The following is a 23,253-nucleotide window of genomic DNA, read 5'->3' on the forward strand; positions in this document are numbered from 1 at the left end:
CACTTCTATTTATAGCCCCAAGGGCTAAACTAGTCGTTACCCCTTCACTGGGCAACGGTCGGGCCGACCGGATGCTCTGGTCGAGTTGATCGGACGCTGGACCTCAGCGTCCGGTCGCTCGTAGATGACCATGTGTCCCGATTCCAACGGTCACTTGACCTGACTGGACGCACCAGCTTCAACTGACCGGACGCTGGACCCTCAGCGTCCGGTCATTTCCAGTAAGCTCCCGAGCATGACCGGACGTGTCCGGTCGAACACGATCGGACGCAGCACCAGCGTCCGGTCACTCTCCAGCTACTGCTACACTCCATGTCAGCGTGACCGAACGCAGGCAGTCAGCATCCGGTGCTTTTGGATCCAGCGTCCGGTCACTTGACCGACGCTGGCATCTCCTCCATTCTCTTCACCATTGCTCAAGTGTGCTAACCACAAGAATTTGCATCCGGCGCAATGAGAGGGACCCAAAACCCATCTCACCCCTACAAACACCACCTCCTTTATAAATGTGCCAACACCACCAAGTGTACACCACCATGTGTATGTGTGTTAGCTTTTTCACAATCATTTCCCAAAGGATGTTAGCCACTCAACTTGCCACGCCACTCGATCCTAGCGACAATGCAAAGTTAGATCACTCGAGTGGCACTAGATGACCAATATGCAAACAAGTTTGCTCCTCTTGATAGTACGGCCATCTATCCTAAACCCGGTCATAAACTTCTGTACACACCTATGACCGGTGAAATGAAATGCCCTAGGTTATACCTTTGCCTTGCGCATTCCATTCCATCTCCTTCAATGTCGATGCAACACATGCACCAACATGATCAACAATGATATGATCCACTTCATATCATCACATGATCGCATTGGTTCATCGATCTTGACTTTACTTGCTCTTCACCGTTGCCATCGTCCATCGGCGCCAAGTCTTGCTCAAGCTTCACCGCCACGCAGTCCATCACTCCAAAGCCTTTGACTTGCCCTTCACGCTTGCAACCGGTCCATCAAGCCAAGTCTTGTCTTGATCTTCTCCACCTTGATCACATGACTCAATGTCATGTCTCATGTGCATTTAAGCTCCTTCATCATCACATGTGTGAGCTTTGCAACATCTCCAAGCCATTTTCACCTTCATGGCATATGTTGCTCACACACATGTACCTGTGGACTAATCACCTGTGTATCTCACATAAACACAATTAGTCCACCTAAGTTGTCACTCAATTACCAAAACCAAACAAGGACCTTTCAACGGGGACCTGGACACCCGGGACAGGGGAGTGATGGGTTAGTCCTTCTTGTGCCTGGGGTACAAGCGGGGCATGTGTTTTTGGGGCACCCAACTGGGCACATTGGTTCACGAATCGCTGCCGAGTCGGTACGACCTGTCTTAACTCTAGCATCGTAGTAAGAACTGAAAGTTAAAAGGAGAAGACATGGAACTGATTGCTCAACTCTTGCTTGAAAGTAGAACAGGTGCTTATATAGACTGGCTAGATGATAATTTAATACGGATAATAATAAGACATAAATAAGGACTCACTATTAGCGTTGCTTTTGCTAACGAAAACCAGCAAACCATAAAGCCTATCATATTCCTTGGAGTCAAGAAGTTATTCTCACTAGTCGGGTAAGTCTTGCGAGTACATTGTGTACTCAGGGTTTATTTACCCCTGTTGCAGGTGATGCTTGAAGAGTACCTTTGTGTGGAGGATCCTTCTGGTGGGCTCAGACGGAATCCTCGCCCTTATCGCTAGTTGTTATTTTTAAAAATTCCGCTGTTTATTATTCCGCACTCTGGTATTTGGTATTGTAATAATGTAGTTTTTAAGGAACTCGGATGTTTGAAATGAACTGGTATTGTAACTCGTTCTCATTATTGGATCCTTGGGAAAAATGTGGATCTTTTGGGTTCTCCCTCGGGGTGTGCCCGACGGACACCGCTCGTTGTAGCCTGCTTCCAAGGTGCTTAGTGTCTGATAGAAGATGAGCGCCTCCGTAAGTATGCTGTTTCAGGCGGTTCTGCCACAGTTGGTACCAGAGCCAAGTTGGTTACGTGTTCATCACCCTTTTTCAAAAACTTAAAAAATTTGACCAACAAAAGTTTTGTGAAAAGTAGGATGCGATTATATTAGGTAAATAAGTATAAGCCCTAACAATATGGTCTATCTAGGATAGCGGCACTAGCTAGTTTAATCTAATCAATTTTTTCCAGGTACACTGACTTACGTTGCGTAAGAAATTGCTTAGTATAGCGGAAAGTGAGTGTGCGATGTGCCAAAAATTGTACGAATGCCGTTATATTCTGGCTTGAGCGAACATATAGGTCGAAGCATGCATCATGATAATAGCATCCTACTTCAACTGAAATCCCCCTTCATGTATAATTGAATTAGTAAATTAATAGGACTAACTAACGAAATGCTTTAATAAATGTGTTGTCATCCCTCTAATTCCTTGCTTCTGATCTGAGAAGGTGTTCTAATGGATGGTTCGTCTCTCTTACAGATGAATCTAAGGTCTAGATGTGGGAGCACCAGTTCTAGGGTGGCTCATGAGGGCCAGGGTGACAGTGGCCGGGCCATTGAGCGTGGCAGCGGGGGAGGTCATGAGGTTCCACCTCTAGCTCCTCATCCTTTCCCGCCGCCACCACCGCCTCCGCCGATGACTTCCGCAGAGATAAGGGTGGAGCTGTTGGCTGCTCACCGAGAGCAAGCTGCTGCTCGCCAAGAAACAACTTGTGCCATGGACATTATGGCACAGGCAATCATGGGCCTCGCCCGCGGAGGCCACGGGGGCAACGGTGGGAATGGGGGTGGTGCCCGCCATCTTGGGGGACCGTCCTCTTACTAGGACTATCTCAAAACTCACCCACCCACCTTCACCCCATCTGATGAGCCTCTAGAGGCGGAGCACTGGCTTCGCACACTGAAGCAGAAGTTTCTGCTGCTCGATGTGACTGATGAGCAGAGGGTGCGCTTTGTAGCATAATAGCTTTTGGGGTCCACTAGTGCATGGTGGGAAACCTTCCAAGCCACGGAGCAGCTAGATCATCCAGCAACATGGTGGGAGTTCTCCACCACATTCTGAGAGTTCTTTATCCCTGCTGGTGTCATCAACCAGAAGGTGACTAAGTTCCTAGAGCTACGCCAGGGGAACAGGATAGTGATGGAATATGTGAACAAGTTTAATCACTTGGCTCAGTATGTTGGTAGTCAAGTGGATACTGATGACAAGAAGGGGGAACGCTTCTTTCATGGTCTAGCTCCCCTCCTTTAGGAAAAGCTCTACACGGTGAACTATCATACCTTTGGGGCTCTGATGAACGCTGCCATTGCTATGGAGGGTTTTTAGCGGGAGTCCCAGGCTGATTGGAAGAGGAAGCGGGTGGCAGCTGGATCCTCCAGCCACCCTCACACATAGAAGATACAGATTGTCCGGCGGGGGCCCTATCAACCATCCGGCGGGCCTTCATTCCGGCAACCCCAGCAAACTTCGCAAGCTTCCTCTACATAGTACCATGCACCTCCGTAGTAGGTGCAGCCTCAGCAGTCTCAAGGACAGCAGGCCCCACCTTGTCAGGGGTTCGGGAACAAGCTAGGTGCTTGTTTCAAGTGTGGCAAAGATGGCCACTATGCCTGGGCCTATCCCCAGAACCAGCCAGCTCAGTCAGCTCAACCGTCCGCAAATTCCAGGCTTGTCAAGAGGACCATCATCAAGAAGAAAGTGCCCAGCAGATTTGGCCAGGTGCACTTCACAGATGTTGCGTAGGTTTTGTAGTAGGAGCCGATGATGGCTGGTATGTTTACCATCAACTCCTGTCCAGCTTTGGTGTGGTTCGATTCTGGTGCATCACATTCCTTTATGAGCATGGGGTTTGTAGAGCGGCACAACTTACCACTTATGGCTATACCATATGCCTATAAGATCCATACTACGGGATCACAAATGTTCATCAATACCCGCACGGATATAGTAAGTTTGGTATTAGCCACCCACACTTACCACCTACAGTTCATGGTCATGCCTGGGCAAGGCATTGATGCTATTCTTGGAATGAACTGGTTGCGGGTGTATGGGGTAGTATTGGATATGCAGAGGAGAAGTGTAGAGTTATGGCTTCCTTCTTCTGAGGCTAGGATGTCTCTTATTGTACCCTTAGAACCAGTCTTACCTATTGCTGCCCATGCTAAAGCTACTTCTGATCTTACCTCCATTCCGGTAGTATGTGAGTTCCCGGGTGTTTTCCCTAAAGATCTTCTTGGGTTGCCACCGGACCGTGAGGTAGAATTCTCCATTGAGCTTGAGCCTAGTACTACTCCCATCTCTAGACACCCGTACCGCATGGCTCTAAGAGAACTAGCTGAAATGAAGAAGTAGTTGGAAGAGTTAATGGACAAAGGTTTCATCCGTCCTAGCTCTTCACCATGGGGTTGCCTGGCTATTTTCATGAAGAACAAGGATGGTACCTTGCGGATGTGTGTGGATTACCGCCCCCTTAATGTGGTAACAGTTAAGAACAAGTATCCTTTGCCTCGCATAGATACTTTGTTCGACCAATTAGCTGGTGCCAAGGTGTTCTCGAAGATAGATCTCCGATCAGGCTATCATCAGATCAAGATTAGGCCACATGATATACCAAAGACAGCTTTCTCTACTAGGTATGGGCTATATGAGTACCTAGTGATGTCTTTTGGTCTCACCAATGCTCCTGCCTTCTTCATGTACCTGATGAATTTAGTTTTCATGCCAGAGCTGGATAAGTTTGTGGTGGTTTTCATTGATGACATCCTGATCTATTCCAAGAATGATGAAGAGCATGCCTGACACCTCCAGATAGTACTGAATCACCTAAGGGAACACAAGTTGTATGCTAAATTCAGCAAGTACGAGTTTTGGTTAGATCGAGTGTAGTTTTTGGGCATGTGTTGACACCTGAAGGCGTTTCTATAGATCCTAGCAAGGTGCAAGATGTGTTGGATTGGAAGTCTCCCAAGTCTATGCACCAGATCCATCAGTTCCTTGGTCTAGCTAGATACTATCGGCATTTCATTCCTGATTTCTCTAAGATAGCCCTAGCCCATGACCAAGCTACTCCAGAAAGAAGCTAAGTTTGATTGGAGTCCAGCTTGTGAAGAAGCTTTTCAATCTCTGAAGATTTTTCTGACCACTGCTCCTGTGTTGGCCCAACCAGATATTGATAGGCCCTTTGATGTATACTGTGATGCCTCGAAGATGGGGTTGGGGTGTGTGCTTATGCAAGATGGGCATGTGATAACATATGCTTCGCGCCAACTGAAGAAGCACGAGGTGAATTACCCCACTCATGACTTAGAGCTGGCCGCTGTGGTCCATGCTCTAAAGATTTGGAGGCACTATCTATTGGGCAACAAAGTACATATTTTCACTGATCACAAGAGCCACAAGTATATTTTTACTCAGTCTGAGCTAAATATGAGGCAAAGGAGATGTTAGAGTTGATAAAGGATTATAATTTGGAAGTCCATTATCACCCAGGAAAGGCCAATGTTGTAGCAGATGCCTTAAGCCGTAAGTCACATCAGGTTGAGGAAATACCTTTGTCTCTCAACCACACAGAGGTGCTAGCTCATATTGTATTGACCTCAGAATTGCTGGAGCAGATTATTCAGGAACAGAAGGAAGACCCCAAAGAGATTCCTCACATCAGGAAATTGATGGCCGAAAGGTCGTGGCCCTCACTATAGCATTGATGAGTAGGGGGTCATGAGATACAAGGATAGACTGGTGGTTCCATCCAATGAAGAGCTGAAAAGAAATTTTTTGAATGAAGCTCACCATTCAAAACTGTCTATTCATCCTAGCAGTAACAAGATGTATCACTGATCTGCGTCGCTTGTACTGGTGGTCCAACATGAAGTAGGACATCACCCGGTATGTCGCCGAATGCGACACGTGTGGTAGAGTTTAGGCAGATCATCTGCATACCCCAGGATATTTGTGGCCCTTGCCCATTCTTGTTTGGAAGTGGGAAGATATTTCTATGGATTTCATTGTGGGTTTACCCCGCACAACCAAGGGTTATAACTCCATCTAGGTCATTGTGGATCAGCCTCACCAAGTCCGCTCACTTCCTCTCAGTAAATTCTAAATACTCTGCCAGACAGTATGCCGAGTTGTACCTGGACTAGATTATGACTCTACATGGAGTTCCACCTGACTATCATCTCTGATAGGGGATCAGTTTATGTCTCTCGCTTCTGGGAACAACTCTAGGAGTGTCTTGGGACAAGTACTCCTCCGTAGCTCATCTTATCACCCCCAGACTGACGGCCAAACCGAGAGGGTAAATCAAGTGCTCGAAGATATGTTGAGAGCCTGTGCCATTTCTTTCCCTAAGAGGTGGGAGGCCTGCTTGAAGCTAGCAGAATTCTCTTACAATAATAGCTACCAAGAAAGCATCCGCATGGCACCCTTTGAGGCTCTATATGGAAGGAAGTGTAGGACGCCACTCAACTAGGTCGAAGTGGGAGATCGTGGATACTTTGGGCCAAAATTCATCGAGGAAGCTCGAGAGCAAGTCATTCTTATTTGGAGTCATTTGAAGGCAGCTCAGGGTCGGCAGAAAGCATATGCCGACAAGCGAAGAAGGCCTTTGGAATTTGAAGTTGGGGATTATGTGTACCTCAAGGTGTCTCCTATGAGGGAAGTGCATCGGTTTGGTATCCATGGTAAGCTAGCTCCCCGGTATGTGGGTCCTTACAAAATCTTGAAGCGGTGTAACCTAGTTGCTTACCGTCTATAACTTCCAGATATTCTCTCTACAGTACACGATGTGTTCCATGAATCACAACTGAAGAAATGTTTACGGGTTCCCGATGAAGTAGTGGAAATTGAAGGACTTCCTCTCCAGCCATATTTGACTTATGTGGAGCACCCTGTAAAATTCCTAGATGAGAAAGAAAGAGTCACCAGAAATAGTGTGGTAAAGTTCTACAAAGTGCAATGGCAAAACCATTCTGAAGATGAAGCCACCTGGGAGCAAGAGAGTTACTTGTTGAAGCATTATCCCCATCTCCTCTCTGGCGCTGGTAGTTAGTGTGGTGTCGAAATGTATTTCCTGTCTCCTTCTCACACTAGGCACACGAAATCTCGGGTCGAGATTTGGTTTTAGGGGGGTAGATTTGTAACACCCTCGGTGTTACATTGTACTATTTTGTTAAAACACTGCATGAGCATCATACTTGTTTGTACCTATGTGTAAATTGGAGTATAAATCAATATACGTCACTTGACACGTTCATCTGAAACAAGAAACAAATGTTACATTTCATGTCGTTTAATCTTATTTAATATTCTGAGCGAATTTTTATTGGGTGAAAATGCTATAGAAAGTTTATGCGGGCTTTAATAAAGTTTGTAGTACGTGCTTCGTAGTCGACGATGGTGCGGTCGAGGACGAGGATAGCTAGCTAGTACGTCCAGTAGGTCGGAATTGGAATTCGACGTGAAACCGTTCAGAGTAACGTCATTCCACGTAAGTCTAAGAATGGGTCCACAAAGCCACTTTTGGTAATTTTTGTAGAGAGATCGGCTTAAGAAGTAGCGTGATGTCGTGGCATGGGTTGGTAGCCTTACGTACCCTCTTGCGTCTAAAAGAATTGGTTTGGTGTTTGGACCATTGGTTAGGATTTTGCGATAGCTTTAAAAACCATGCACGTCACCTATTTCGAACGGTGCTGCGCTGGCCGCGGTCACCACTACTGCCTCGGCTGCCATCCACCGCACGTAAGCGCACTATGCGTGGGTCCTGTCAGCTCTGCCTAGCCATCGCGTCGCGCGGTACCTTGGTCGCGCTACACGCCACCCATCACCGCGCCCGGCACTGGTCTTGTTGACTCACCGCTGGCTGCACTCACGTGGGACGACCACCTGCTGCCACCGTCACTTCGGTGTCGCATCGCACTCTAGTTCCTTGTCCGGTGCCATCCGTGGTGACACAGGCCCGAGCTTCGTCGCCTTGTGGGTTGGCCGTGCGGACAGCCGCCTAGAGCGTACCTCACTGTCCTTGTCGTTCGTGGGCGTTGGTACTTGGCGTTGATAGCTCCGTGTGTGCCGAGCTAACTCGTGCCAAAGCCCCTATCTCCACTGTCGCCAGGACCGATGGGACCTCCTTCCTTCGATTCGTAGTGACCGTAGTACTTTAATCAAATTCGTCGCATCCTCGGCTCCGCTAGGTAGCTGGCCGTGCAACCGTCCCCACCTCGCTGTACAGACTGCCGCACAGAGCTTCAAATTGAAATCACCGCTCTGCCTACTCCATAAGGCTAGGGTGGTCTGTGCCGTCCACAAGCCATGGAACCATAGCTTGCCATTCCAATTCAGTGCACTGCTAGCCTCTCCTCCAGCTGCTTATCGTCTTGCTCACCTCATTCGAAGCTCTACCGCCCTATAGCGTCCTCTCCATGGCCGGTGGAACCACGCCTGAGCAGAGCAGAGCAAGCAGAGCAGCCGGTGGTGCGTTACTGCTGTTATTAGCTTGTTGATGTCAGCATGACGTCATCCCTACGTATACGTGTTTTAGGGCCATTTTCTTGTAGAAAAATAATTTGGTGAATACACTGAAATACGCAGCCACGCCGTAGCCGCCTGGGCCAGCTTCCCGTGCTCTCCACGCTTGCATCCGCGCCTGGCCGCCTGGGCCAGCTCGCGCTAGCGCCGTGCCCCGCCGTGGGCCGGCTTGCCACGTGGGCTCGCATCCACGCCCGCTGCGGGGCGCGCTCGCGCACCTCGCGCGCGCCCGCCGCCGCTGGGCCACGCTGCCGCCGCTGGGCCGCGCCCACGCGCTCGAGTCGTGCGCGCCTACCGTCTACTGGGCCGCGCTACCGCTGTTGGGCCACGCTGGGGATTGAGTTTTTCAAATTTCCAGTAGATTGTAAATGTTTATTCAATATAGTTTTTAGTTGAACTTTGATAAATTGTAGTAAATTGTGTAGTTGTCCAAAAATAGTGAAACTAAGTTTGTTAGGTTCACAAAAATACCTTTTATCTGTTAGTGTAGTTAGTTCACAATTAGCTGTTATGGTCATAGGCTCATAAATTCTAATTAGAAAAGCTTAGTATTATGTAGATTAATATTTGTAGGAATTATTATGGCAAATCGGTAATAGTTTTAGCTTTGAAAATTTTATAGTAGGTTCCCTAGGATATTATGTACTTGTTGTAAATTTTGTAGCTTTAGAATGAGTTGCTAAATAAAGTAGTCATTACCCTTGCTTTATCGTATATAGCCTAAATCAGCATTAGGAGTAAGAATATCTGTAGTTGCTATAATAATAATGAATGTCATATTTCAAACTTGCTATCAGATAGCTTAGCACCGTGGTCGGTAGCACTAGCTTAGTAGTTAAATCGATGTACTGTTATTTTAAGAGTTGTTGTTGTTATATTCCTAAGCATTGCATCGTCATTTCATGCATGTAGATCACAAGCTGGTAGACTTCATGCCTGTTGGCGAGCCGGAGTACGATGAGGTGATCAAGGAGTACGAGGAGGAGATCCTCGTGCAGGAGGGAGCCCAGGAGCCTGTTGGTGCTGACCCTGCTGACCCGGCGCCTGCCCAAGGCAAGCCCTGGAGCATAACCCATATTTTTATGATCACTAAATATATATATGTGTGATGTGCATTTAAGTTACAAGCATTTTATGGAAACTAACTGTATAAATATATCTACCCATCAGTCCTATTAGTACAGGTCGAGTAGCTGCTATGCTCAGGATATCGGTAGCGTGAGTAACCTGCTGTTACTCGTAAATAGGTGATAAAATATGATCACTCATGATAAAATGGTGGAAAGGAAATGGTGATCGGGCAGGGATATGGTTTGGGTACTGGTGGGTGTAAGGGGTTGTGTCCTACGGCCAATGGGGCAAGACTTGGTTACACTTTTTTCCTGTCCATGTCGATTAAGGACTAGTCATTGCAATGGACGCTAGGCAAGTCACAGATCTATTGTCCCGAGCGCATACTGGGTATGGGCGTAGGGAAGACTTGTTGCTCTCTTGTCGCGGATCCAGCTCTTTCCAGACCAACTGATTGGAGACGGAGATGGTGGAGGTCCTTGCACCACACTGAGTCCGGGACTTGGGAGTGGGGGCTTGGAGTCCAAGTTTGGACGGGGACCTCGACACCCGAGATAGGGGAGTGATGGGTTAGTCCTGCTTGTGCCTGGGGTATAAGCGGGACTTGTGTTTTCGGAGCACCCAGCTGGGCACATTGGTTCGCAAATCGCCGCCGAGTCGGTACGACTTGTCTTAACTCTAGCATCGTAGTAAGAACTGAAAGTTCAAAGGAGAACACATGGAACTGATTGCTCAACTCTTGCTTAAAAGTAGAACAGGTGCTTATATAGACTGGCTAGATGATAATTTAATACGGCTAATAATAAGACATAAATAAGGACTCACTATTAGCGTTGCTTTTGCTAACGAAAACCAGCAAACCATAAAGCCTATCATATTTCTTGGAGTCAGGAAGTTATTCCCACTAGTCGGGTAAGTCTTGCGAGTACATTGTGTACTCAGGGTTTATTTACCCCTGTTGCAGGTGATGCTTGAAGAGTACCTTTGTGTGGAGGATCCTTCTGGTGGGCTCAGACGGAATCCTCGCCCTTATCGCTAGTTGTTATTTTTAAAAATTCCGCTGTTTATTATTCCGCACTCTAGTATTTGGTATTGTAATAATGTACTTTTTAAGAAACTCGGATGTATGAAATGAACTGGTATTGTAACTCGTTCTCATTATTGGATCCTTGGGAAAAATGTGGATCTTTCGGGTTCTCCCTCGGGGTGTGCCCGACGGACACCGCTCGCTGTAGCCTGCTTTCAGGGTGCTTAGTGTTTGATGGAAGACGAGCGCCTCCGTAAGTATGCTATTTCAGGCGGTTCTGCCACAATCATCTAGGCCCTGGTGGCTACTATGCCAAGGAAGAGCAGTTTAGAAAGATGGGCGAAGAGGCTGCAGCTGCTGGGAATATCAATATGACGAATTTGAAGGTACGCTCAAGGAATTGGATATATGCGAGGAGTACAGAATCATCCAGCAGTAATCTTAAGTTTGATAAGCTGGAGACTCAAGAGGCAGTATCAAGGATACTGAAATATGCTGAAGACAAGGAGAAGGGCTCATTCAATCCTTCTAGAGAGAGGGACGAGCTTAGCCTTGGCTTGGGAAACAAGGAGTACACAGGCTGCACCAGGGAGCTAGGGAAAAGGACGACCTGGAAGCAAGGATTTGAAGAGGATAGGCACATGTACAATAAATATGGCAGAGACTGGGAGACTAGTCTTGAGCTCCAAGTGAAGGCTCTAGTTGCGAAGGCGCTGGAGGAGCAAGGACTGTCTATGGAGCCACGGATATTAGTGACGCCGCTGGGAGAACTGGCATTAGCTGGCAGCCATCCGAAAGTTCATAGCAGCCAAGGTTTCACTGTAGCCACAACCCCCGTCGATCGCATATAGGAACCAACTAGTTGCACCTTGGTGTTTCTCAACGGCCGACAGAACACTGTGATGGAGGTGGCAACGGGTGTAGCACATCCTCCCGGTGGCTTACACCATAATAATAAGATACCGCCGGACTACACTAGGGTTGAGGTGCATACAGTGAAGCCCGAGTTCATGCAGTGGAGGATAGACTATGCAACTCCCAAGGGGCTAGTGTTACTCGGAGACATTATAGGGCAGTTCATCCTCTGGCACAAACGGGACATTATATTGACTGCTTCTTCGCCGCCTCCCCCTCTCCCAAATTTGGAGCGAGTTGTTGAGGTCGAGGAGATATTTTCACCATCTCGTGACCACCACATTCCTGAGATGCCACATCTTCCCTGCCTCCTAGCGAGCATGTGCCTGATGAGATGCCACAACCTTCTCTAGCTCGTACCGAGCAAGTGCATGATGAGATGTCACAGTCTTCTCAACAAGCACAGTCGATACATGAATGAGTGCCTCCTGAAGAAGGTGATGCACAAGAGGATGAGGACGTGCCTGAATGGGAACTTCGAAAGAAGATTCCAATCAACATAAGGCCAGTTTATGTTCCGATCAAAGACGTCTCGTCGATGTCCAAGTGGTATTCCCATGACCAGTTCAAGCCTGAGAACCAAGTTAAAAAAGTCCCATCACGGGGTTCTGAGGAGGCCGTCACTAGCAAACTCCACCAAATTGTAAAGCAGTATCCAAATGTTGATGCCATCGAATGGTCAAAGGATTGCCCGAAAACATATGAAAGAGGCAAGCCCTTCCTACCAAACTAGGACATCCAGCGCCTACCACTTGGAATGAGAAGGTTCCATGATTGGTACTTGTGTGTTCTCCCAATGAGCATAGATCTCATACAAGCATGCTTAACCACCGGCATATTTGGAAGCCCAGCCAGGAAAATTGTCTTTGACTTTGATGACATGCACACATGCTTTCACCTAGGAGAAATGGAGATGAATCTAATTCGCACGTGGTACCTATAAGTCCTTGTCCTCCCGATATGATATGAATGTAATCTTTGAATTTTGTTTTAACTAACCCACGCCGTGATTTGTAGAATGCAAGTGCACATTGTCAAACAAATGCCAAGTGTGAAAGCCGGGTATCTAGACCCTCAAGCTATAGCCCAAACAAATTTTAATTACCCTAAACGGTGGACACTGGATGCCAAAGAGCTAGCTACTGCAAAGACTCTTCGGGAGAAAGAGCGCATCCGTACGACAAAACTAAGGGAAGAGTCCTTTAAGGTTGCGGCATACATTGCCCTGGCTTTCAAAAATCTCCAACAACACTCTACTATATGGCTACCATACAACTTCGAGTAAGTTCAACTCTATAATTAAAGCTTTGTTTGATATATTTTATTCGATGCAAAAGAGCTTATCTAGTTTTATGATTAAATCCATGCAGCAACCACTGGATTTGTATAGCCGTCGATGTCGGGAGGAGCATGGCATGGGTCTTTGATTCATTAGATAGGGACATGGTGACATACAAAGACTTCATATCGATTCTCAAGACGTATACATATCGACAATCCTCATTAGCTTATATGTTTGTATACATACTTGTAACGTTCACTTTTGAATACTAACAAGTTATATTTGCTAAAATAATTCGAACAGGGCATTTAGGTTCTATGTCACTAATCATCATGGAAGACATGGTCCAACAAGGAAGGAAAAGCTGGCTATAAAAACACTATGTGCGGTAAGTGTAACTTACTTCTTCAGTACTCCGTTACATGGCTGTCAAAAGCATTACTTAACATTTTTATATGCAAAACACACAGTGCCCCAAGCAGAAGCCTGGGAGTGTACATTGTGGATACTATATATGTTCTATGATGAGTGACATCGGTGCCTACAGGAGACACCCCTTAAGGGTAAGTTTGAACCTTCATCCGTAGTATAAAAACTTCGTACATGGTATGAAATACTAAACTGAAACTTGTTCTCTTGTAGTGGAGAGAAGAGAAAGGAATGAAAAGAGACCCATACAAGGATGACCAACTCTTAGAGCTCGTCGGTGACCTTTGTAACTTTATATTGGACCAGATTGTACACGTCAGAAGCGCCTACCATGATCGAGAGTCTGAGTTAGGTACAAATCCTCAATACCAACACCTTCGTGAGACTGAAAGGCTAGCTCTAGGACGTTGATAACAATGTGTATGGAATTTATATATTTAATGATGGATTGTATATATTCTTGTGAATTGGACTTGTAATTGTAGTTTATATAATATTCTTGTGCTTGTAGTCGCGGTCGCGGGGCGTTTGGCAACGCGAACGTGGTTTGGAACGTTGGTCGCGGGGCGTTCGGCAACGCGAACATGGTTCGGGTTTGGAACGTTGGTCGCGGGGTGTTCGGCAACGCGAACGCTGGTCGCGGGGCATTCGGCAACGCGAACGCGGTTTGGAGCGTTGGTCACGGGACGTTCGGCAACGCGATTTTGAATTGTAAATTTGATTTTTTTTGTAGGAAAACGTACTATAGGGGCGGTTCTAGATTGAACCGCCCCTACAAACAGGTATTTGTAGGGGCGGCTGGTACTACAAATCGATTTGTAGGGGTGGCTAGTAATACGAGCCGTCCCTAGAAATCGATTTGTAGGGACGGCTGGTGTTTCCAGCCGCCCCTACACAGCCGTCCCTACAAATCAATTTGTAGGGGCGGCCTGGGAACCGTCCCTATAAATGCATGATTTGTAGAGACGGTTCGGTAGGGGCGGCTGGTCAAACCGCCCCTACAAAGGCTTACCAGCCGCCCCTAGAAATGCTTTTTGTAGTAGTGGACTGAATTCTATGTGTCAAATAAAAGTGTGTTGTTAAGTAATATGTATTTGGTTAGTGCATACTGAATGCAACTAGGTAGGCATACGATGTCTTGTTTTGCAAAATAAGATGCTTATTACATACATGCCGCGGGTGCAAATCAATCCGCACATACAGAACAATGCCCTAACCCTATATGAAGGCCTCTAAGACACTAGGTTATTAATAGATCTTTTTTGAAAGCATAGGTTAACAGATATTGAGATTGAAGAAATCAGCATTATTGTCTTTCTTTGTTGTGTCTCGAGGCATGTCACCTTCGCTGAGATGAAGACTCAAACCCTGGCGGCCGGCAAGCTTGGTCATAAGAAACACATATAACCTACTCAGCACGATTTGCAAAACTTGATCCCAAGAAATCTAACCAACTCAGCACAAATTATACATACATACGTTCTTCTATTAATTCATATACTCCCTACGTCTAAAAAAAGAGTCGTTATGAGACTCGTGCTAATCAAAGTTTTTCAAATTTAACTAGGTTTGCGAAAAGTATTAGTAACATTTGTATCTCCAAATAAATTTATTATGAAAATATATTCAACAATCTATCTAATGATACTAATCATATACCATAAATATTAATATTTTTATATATTTAGTCAAAGTTAAACATATTTGATTTCTCGAGAAACGAGAATGATATTTTTTATGGAACACGGGGGAGTGTGATACCAAAAGAGTAATACAATAGATGTCGCATTATATACTTTTTCACCTCCTAAATTTGGATGACTTACATATATAGATGCATAATATCACTACCGGATACAGGAGCTTTGTCGAGTGCCAGGAGCACTCGGCGAAGCCCAAAAAACACTCGGCAAACCCTTTGCCGAGTGTTACACTCGGCAAACAACACTCGACAACCCCTGTATCGGCAAACGCTAGTTTGCCCAGTATTTTTTGTCGGGCACTCGGCAAAGACGTTGCCGAATGCCCAAAAAACACTCGGTCAAACTTTTTAAAAGAAAAAAGAAAAAAAAACACGCCGACACCATGCCCGCACCACCAGCACCGCCGTCCCCTCCGCCACCTGGGGTGCGCCGGATCTGGAGCTCAAGGTGACGGAGCTCGCCGGATCCGCACTACAAGATTTTCGGTCTACTGCAACGCCGAAGAATTGCAACGTAGAAAATTGGTTGCCAGAGATTGTGTATTACAACCATTCTAAAAATGGTAGCGATACATGCCTTTAATACAACGGTTTTCAAGATGTTGCAAAGCTCTGTTGCATTTGGTGGACGATATTGCAATGGTGAAAAATGGTTGCAGTAGACTTGATTTTGGTTGCAATTGTGTGGTAGTACTGCAACTACATTTACGTTAGTTGCATTTGGTTTTGACTATTGCTACGGTTTTTTTTGTGTTGCATAAAATTTGACAAGCGTTGCAAATGCTAGATACTTAATGCAACGAGAACTCTTGGAGGCGAAGCAAAAGTGGGGGTCAATTGCAACCTTTTTTGGCAGTTGCAATATACTTTGATATTGTTGCAAGTGCTAAATTTTATTGCAACGAAATCTATGGGGTTGAAGCGAAAATTGTGTTCAAGTGCAACGCTTATTTTTGGTTGCAATATACTTTGATAATTGCAACGAATTTAAAACTTAAAAAAAGTATGGAAAGAAAAGAATTGGGGACGCATATATTAAAATTAAAAAGTGCTCCCCACAGGATTCGAACCATGGAGCTCTGGTTCAGATAAAACCTTCTCCACCACTGCGCTATGTAGGTGTGTTCGTTGTAACTCAGGTTTTAATTTATTTGATATGATTGAAGACCTTATGAGTTATAAAACGCCCCAACCCTGGCCCCATCTCGGCATCTCCGTCCTTATGCCTGGTGTCTGAAACTTTCTGTTAAGTAGTAGTTGCTGTTAAGTACTTGATGTTAAGTATGCGTGGATGTTAATTAGTACTTGAAGTTGTACCGGGGTGGTTGGTCACTTTGTTAGCGATAGTAAATGCCTGACCGTGCACCATCGGTCACATGCACTACGCCAGATTCGTACCATAGGAATGGGGGCGTTTTTACTGTAGGGGCGGCTGGGGTTGGGGTGCCCTTACAGTGGGCGTCCTCGGGCCCCAGCAGCCCAGCCGCCCCTACAGATGGCACTGTAGAAGCGGCTGGTAACCTGAGCCGCCCCTACAGTTGGGGCTGATCTGTAGGGGCGGCTCAATCACCAGCCGCCCCTGCAGTGCCCAACTGTAGGGGCGGCTGAATCACCAGCCGCCCCTACTGATGGCGCACGAATAAATAGCAGCCAAAAATTGAAAGGTTCAAATTTAGTCAAATAATAAGATGACCAAAATAAAAGTTGTAGATCTTGATGAGTTGAACAACTTTTGTATTCATCACTTTTACATCTGAAATCATTTAGGGTTTGAAAATTTGGTTTGAACTTGTCAAATTTCAAATTTCAAATTTAAAAATGTGTAAAACATTGTCACATCCAAGTTTGATCAAATGTAAATGCTGAAGCATAATTTTAGAAATTTTTAGAAAAAAAAACATCACATTTAGAGTTAGTATAAGGAAGAAAAACTAGTTACAAAGTTTACCCACAGATTAAAAAGAGAAATCACACTGTTCTAGATGATCCTTATATGATCATAGTGAACAGTGTGATTTCTTTTTTTAATCTGTTGATCAACTTTGTAACTAGTTTTTCTTTCTCATACTAACTCCAAATCTGATGGTTTTTTTTCCTAAAAATTTCTAAAATCATTCTCTATCAATTTATTTTGTTGGTTTTGTCAATATATACATATGAAAAGTTTGAGCAATTTAAATTTTGAATTTAAAAAAAATGCAACTTCAGACAAGATTTTGGTACCCCAAATGATTTCAGCTGAAAAAATGATAAATACTATAGTTGAATAACTTATCAAGATCTACAACTTTTGTAATGGTCATTTCTTCATATGACAAAGTGGTACTGACATTATTCACAAATGTGACACATCTCTCGTAAGGTTTTATAAACTATATGAGACATGTGTAAGATTAGTGAATAATGTGTACTAAGAATTTGTCAAATGAAGAAATGACCAAAATAAAAGTTACAGATATTCATGAGTTGAATAACTTTGGTATTCATCACTTTTTATGTTGAAATCAATTTGGGTCTCAAATTTTGGTTCGAACTTGTCGTTTTTCAAAATTTTAATTTTAAAAGGTTCAAATTTTATCAAATAACAAGATGACTAAAATAAAAGTTGTAGATATTAATGAGTTGAACAACTTTGGTATTCATCACTTTTTATGTTGAAATCATTTTGGGTCTCAAATTTTGGTTCGAATTTGTCATTTTTTAAAATTTCAAATTTGAAAGGTTCAAATTTAGTCAAATTACAAGATGACCAAAATAAAAGTTATAGATCTTGATGAGTTGAACAACTTTTGTATTCATCACTTTTACATCTGAAATCAATTAGGGTTTGAAAATTTGGTTTGAACTTGTCAAATTTTAAATTTCAAATTTTAAAATGTGTAAAACATTGTCACATCCAAGTTTGATCAAATGTAAATGCTGAAGCATGATTTTAGAAAATTTTAGGAAAAAAAACCATCACATTTGGAGTTAGTATGAGGGAGAAAAACTAGTTACAAAGTTTACCCACATATTAAAAAGAGAAATCACACTGTTCTAGATGATCCTTACATGATCATAGTGAACAGTGTGATTTCTTTTTTTAATCTGTAGGTCAACTTTGTAACTAGTTTTTCTTCCTCATACTAACTCCAAATCTGATGATTTTTTTTCCTAAAATTTTCTAAAATTATTCTCTATCAATTTATTTTGTTGGTTTTGTCAATATATACATATGAAAAGTTTGAGCAATTTAAATTTTGAATTTCAAAAAAATGCAACTTCAGACAAGATTTGGTACCCCAAATGATTTCAGCTGAAAAAGTGATAAATACCAAAGTTGAATAACTTATCAAGATCTACAACTTTTGTATTGGTCATTTCTTCATATGACAAAGTGGTACTGACATTGTTCACAAATGTGACACATCTCTCATAAGGTTTTATAAACTATATGACACATCTGTAAGATTAGTGAATAATGTGTGCTAATAATTTGTTAAATGAAGAAATGACAAAAATAAAAGTTGCAGATATTCATGATTTGAACAACTTTGGTATTCATCACTTTTTATGTTGAAATCAATTTGGGTCTCAAATTTTGGTTCGAACTTGTAGTTTTTCAAAATTTTAAATTTAAAAGGTTCAAATTTTGTCAAATGACAAGATGACTAAAATAAAGTTGTAGATATTAATGAGTTGAACAACTTTGGTATTCATCACTTTTTATGTTGAAATCATTTTGGGTCTCAAATTTTGGTTCGAACTTGTCATTCTTTAAAATTTCAAATTTGAAAGGTTCAAATTTAGTCAAATGACAAGATGACCGAAATAAAAGTTGTAGATCTTAATGAGTTGAACAACTTTGATGTTTATCAAATTTTCATTTGAGATCATTTGGTGTCTCAAAATTATTTTAGTAGTTTTAATTTTAATTTTTTAAAATTTAAATTTTTTCCCCATTTTTAAAGGTTCAATTTTACAATTTTAAACTGTTATACTATCTCTGCTATAATTGAAAACTTAACACTCATCTCGAGGCTTCAACGCTCCTGTCCGACGGAAAAAAAAGGAAAAGGGCGCAACCTCGGCGGCCAGGGATCGAATCCCACGGCAGCCTCGGTAGTCTTTTTTCCCCCTCTCTGCTCATCTCTTCAGGAAACAAGGAGGCGGCAGCCGGCCAGGCCTGCGGGGCCCGCGCCCGTCCCTAGGGTTGTAGCAACGGTGGCCGACCTGCTCGTCCCCACGCTCGGCCGGTGGCCTGTGGTCTGTCGGAGCGGCGGCGGACAGGCGAACAGCCGGTGCCTGCGCCTAGGCCCCTTGCGCGCTCTCCCGGCGGCCGGCGGCCGGACGGGGCCGCGGCGGCCTAGATCTGCCACCCGCCGCAGCCGCTGCTGCGTCACTCAATCCGTGTGACGAGGAGATTGGGGCGGAGGACGAGGAGGAGACCCGCTTCCGTGCGGCTGCCGCTGAGTACCGCGCGCTCGTCTTCTGCTGCAGCACCACCCTCGCGCTGCTCGGATCCGATCCGCACCTGTCCGCCGCTCCGGCACGCCCCGCGCCGCCGACGCGTTGCCGATTCGATGTGTTACGGTAAGCAATGCGTGCCCTCCCAATTACCACGCTCCATCTCTCTCTGTACGTGTGTTTGGTTCATGTGATGGATCCGATTGATCTGGTTCATGCTGATGGATCCAATTCTCTGTTTCGCATGCTGCAGTCCCGTCACAGGGTCAAACTATTTTAATTTCGCCCTCCTCGCACGCCGCACGCCGTGACCCGCCGCGGCACCGGCCAAGGCGCCGGCCAAGGTGAGTTCTGTCCCGCCTCCTGTGGCTGGCTGCCTTTGCCCGCCGCGTGAGCGTGCAGGTTGGGCGGTTGTGATCCGACACTGACCGTCGCTCGATGTGCGCGCAGAACGGTGGATCCGGCGGCGGCGTCCGGCGTGAACTGGGAGGTTTGTTCCCCTCCTCCTATCACCGCTCCTCGATCTTGTCTTGCTAAGCTTCTTTCCCTGTGAGCTGATGACTTCCCCGTCATGTGCTTGGTTGCCAGAGCATGGCCGCCCATTCGCGATCAGGGTGTTCAATTTATTGCCTAGCAGGTTGTATTTAGGGTCCTGCAAGCCTGCAAGTTGCTTCGCACCACTCTGGTATGTATACTCTTTTCATTATCTTAATTGAATCCAGCCTAATGAATCATGTGGTGACAATGGCTTGTTTCAACAGGGCGTTCCACTCTGCTGTGATTTTTTTGTGTGAAAAGCCAAAAACAGATGGACAGAATATAGAATAACTGATCATTACTTATGCACGATGAGTACAGATCTTTCCTATCATTTGTAGGCTGTTAGAAATTTTCGCTCTGTACCTTCATTAAAGGCTGTGTTTCATTTTGTTTTTAGATAAATCAAGAAGGATTTTAAATGATTATTGAATTTCGAGTTGATGTCCGTGTTAAGGCATCCTTTTCTCTCTTGTTGCAATACAGAATCTGTACATTATTTGTAGACTAAAAAGAATGGAAGATGTCAACCAGAGAAAAGAAATACATTGCAATGATAAAAAAAAACTGGCTAAAATTTTCTTGTGTAATATCTACTTCATGAATTCTTGCCAAATATAGTATAGTAACTGAATTTTTTGTTTAGCAGATCGATGCCAGGTAACTACCTCTTGCGATTTGCGATAGGGAAACATTTTTTTTTTGGCAAGAGGAGCTGTGCGTCAGTCAGAAGCTCACAACAAGACTTTTGATAACATTCGTGTTACCACGCTGGTGAAGCGACGATGGGTGGCATCGAAGCTGAATTGGCTGTGGTGTCATTGTCACCGTGGCATATCATATATCCATAGCAAGAGGAGGTGGGTAACCTTTTTTATACTGCAAAAATGTATGTAGACATGCAATAGAGTTTGCTTCTCATGCAATGGTTATATGACAGGAAAATGTACCTACAGATATTAATGAAGGCTGTGTCATCTGCAAGCTAATTAATTGCAGTTCATGCTTGCTGCCATAGCGTTAGCACGGGCAATATACTAGATTGTGGAAGGTACTTGATTGGCTCGCCTTCCTGTATCTTTAGCCTTTGTTCTGTGGTCACAGCATGAGCATCAGAGGCTTTGGTATTTGAGAAGCTAGCCTCATTGAGGCAATGGTACTGCAATCTTCTGTGAAGCGAATAGTTTTCGTTGTAGGATGGCCTTAATTTGTATGATTGTCCTCTAATCAGTCCATTTCTCTAGGAAATTTTAGTTTAACCTTTTGGTTTGGATGCTAATAGCCGGCTGAAGCTGTATTTTTTTTCTTCAACCTTTGGTGAAGACTGATGAAGCATTCTGATTCTGTCAGTAGTGGAAAGGTTGCAGCCAAAGGTTTTGGTTTTGCCTTTTCAGTCACTAACAGTGCATGTTTTTGTTGTGCACCTGCTACTGGGCTATCTGCCCAATGACCGCTCGCTGTGGGAGCAGGAGCTGGCAAAGAAGAGAGAATAGTACGCGGCTTTCAAAGATGAGTTCCTTAGAAACCCTGTAAGTCACTGCAGTTTCTGGTCATACTTATGGTATCTTGATTGCTGTTTTCGGTGCACATATCATACCTGGTTTCTGCATCCACGAATTTTTAGAGCTATTCATATGGCAGTCGTCGTTGTTTTTATGATGTATTCTTATTAACATTTCCATGTAGAACTTAATCATAGCAAGAATCAAGTGGAACTGGATAATGCAATTGGCTTACTTCATTATTCCTGCTCCACAACATAGGTTCACTTTGGTTTGAGAAAAAGAAAATGATGTAAGAAACCTTTGAGCCAACTATTGCTCATATGCTGCAGGGTTTGTTGCATGTATGAGCAGCTTTTCCCTCCTTTATTGCTCTTTTATTGGTAACTGATGCTGTCTCGAATTTTTCTTTCATACAGGAATCTTTGAAAAATGTACTGTTAATCTTTGCCAAGCTGAATGCTGGAATAAGATATGTACAAGGGATGAATGAAATTTTGGCACCACTGTTCTTTGTATTTCAGAGTGATCTGGATGATAAAAATGATGTATGGAGTAAGAGATTGTTTTTACCAAATTCGTAGTGTCCTTACATTGTACTGCTGAAGCTTTAGTTTAGTCATTGCTCATTACTATCTTCTGTATGGAAATAACTACAGAAGTAAGTCTTTACATGCTTCGTAGTGCCAAGCATATGTCATAAAAAAATTAATTTTTATTAACTAGATAGTGGTGTTTATTTATCTTATGCTGCATTTGTACTCATGGGAATATACAATCTTTATTAACTATTACGATTTAGTGTGAGCTGGGCATAGTTCTTGTCAAGGGGTGTAATATGCATGTCATATTCTTGTCAAGGGGTGTAATTTTTACCACCAACCATTTATTTTCAGGTTACCCAAGAAACCAGCCAGCCAGAACAACAACCCCCTTCTTCCGCAGCTGAAGAACGTCTCACTAGAGGGCGCATGACTAGAAGTAATTTGGTAGCGAATTCGGGTGCTGTTTATACTACAGCAAAGCAACTGAAGGAAACTGCGGCTAGGAAAAAATCTGCATTGTCCAAAAAGAATACACAGGTACTATGTGAAACCTTTTATCTCTCTTTGCATTAAAAAGGAACATATAGTCCTTTTGGAGAAGTACATAGCTATTCTTTTGTTCTGCTCCTAAATATGGTCCAGGCTTAGTTTCCTCTTGCTGATTAGAAATATATATGGATGTGTTTGTGCTCATAAAATGTCTTGGGAGGCAGCTGCATGTATGTTTATATTTGCTTTACGCTTCAAAGTTCATGGTTGATAGTACTGCAGCTCACAGAACTCTAGTACTGCAGCTCGTGTTTTGCTTCAGTGTTCAATTAGCTTTGCCACCACTAGTCTCAGTTTAACTAATGCATGCCAATGATTTTTTCAGGAGGAATCTTGAGTTTGAGAAGGAGCATGCGAATGGTGGGACGATGGCCAACATACATATCAAGGGAACCTTCGCTGCTACAGTAGACATTAGTCTTTTGATTCGAATGAGTTCAAACAGTTGTCTGTGCTTAACACATTATTATGTGTTAAGCTATCTACTTGTGTTCTCATTTAGTTTGACACTCGGTGTGTTTTGTTAAAGATTTTGTATGAACAAATTATATTTCGTTTTAATGGATGTCGATGCTTCCTTCATTATGTATTTGTCGTTTTGCGATTATTAATTTAAGCTACCAAACAAAGTGTCGCAACATGAATTATTAATATATTAATCTGGCGTTGCAATATATGATGGCACATATAAC

The 23,253-nt window shown here is 44.0% G+C and overlaps 1 long non-coding RNA gene across 1 annotated transcript; it reads left to right on the plus strand.

The window, feature by feature from the left end:
* The first annotated feature begins 19,751 nt into the window (after nucleotides 1-19,751).
* On the plus strand, nucleotides 19,752-21,282 carry LOC136532695 (uncharacterized). The gene is made up of 4 exons (XR_010778285.1): nucleotides 19,752-19,918; nucleotides 20,017-20,113; nucleotides 20,615-20,825; nucleotides 20,906-21,282. It is a non-coding gene; the product is annotated as an uncharacterized lncRNA (long non-coding RNA).
* The last annotated feature ends 1,971 nt before the right edge of the window (nucleotides 21,283-23,253 follow it).

The sequence above is a fragment of the Miscanthus floridulus genome, unplaced genomic scaffold (assembly GCF_019320115.1).
Source record: "Miscanthus floridulus cultivar M001 unplaced genomic scaffold, ASM1932011v1 fs_687_4_5, whole genome shotgun sequence".
Taxonomy (NCBI): domain Eukaryota; kingdom Viridiplantae; phylum Streptophyta; class Magnoliopsida; order Poales; family Poaceae; genus Miscanthus; species Miscanthus floridulus.